This window comes from Penaeus monodon, chromosome 31 (genome assembly GCF_015228065.2).
Source record: "Penaeus monodon isolate SGIC_2016 chromosome 31, NSTDA_Pmon_1, whole genome shotgun sequence".
Lineage (NCBI taxonomy): Eukaryota > Metazoa > Arthropoda > Malacostraca > Decapoda > Penaeidae > Penaeus > Penaeus monodon.
In genome coordinates this window covers 29,813,594-29,814,010 of record NC_051416.1, presented here as the reverse complement: position 1 = coordinate 29,814,010, position 417 = coordinate 29,813,594, and the positions used below count along the sequence as shown (strand labels likewise).

At 37.6% G+C, this 417-nt stretch overlaps 1 protein-coding gene across 1 annotated transcript in view; it reads right to left on the bottom strand.

The window, feature by feature from the left end:
* The window catches only part of LOC119593157, a gene marked incomplete in the record, with an annotated part of 106,179 nt that overhangs the window by 56,967 nt on the left and 48,795 nt on the right, over positions 1-417 (bottom strand).

Genomic DNA, 417 nt, shown 5'->3' with positions numbered 1-417 from the left:
TTATTCTTCAGATTTTGTGTGAAGCAATTTAAAGAGATTTGGAATTCCTCCCTTCCCGCTGGATCCGTTCACTGCCTAGAGGGTCCTTATCTTTCTTATCTTAGTTCATGTATCTCTACCAAAGTAACTTGTGGCACTGTTTTTTTTTCTCATTTCTTTCAAAATCAATAAAGTGAAGTCTCTGTTCCAACGACCTTTTTATTTTGTGAGATACGGTAAAGTTATTAGCATAATGCAGTTTTTTGAAGCAAGCGGTTAATGAAGCACAAGCAGAGATAGATCTACGCTTTACGTATCAAGCTTATTACCTCGTCCTTACCAGCTGACATGTGTTGATGCAAGATGACGCATGGCAAGTGGCATTATTGCGAAACTAAAGGCTCGGTAAGATATACAGTCAAATGTGGATTATGTATT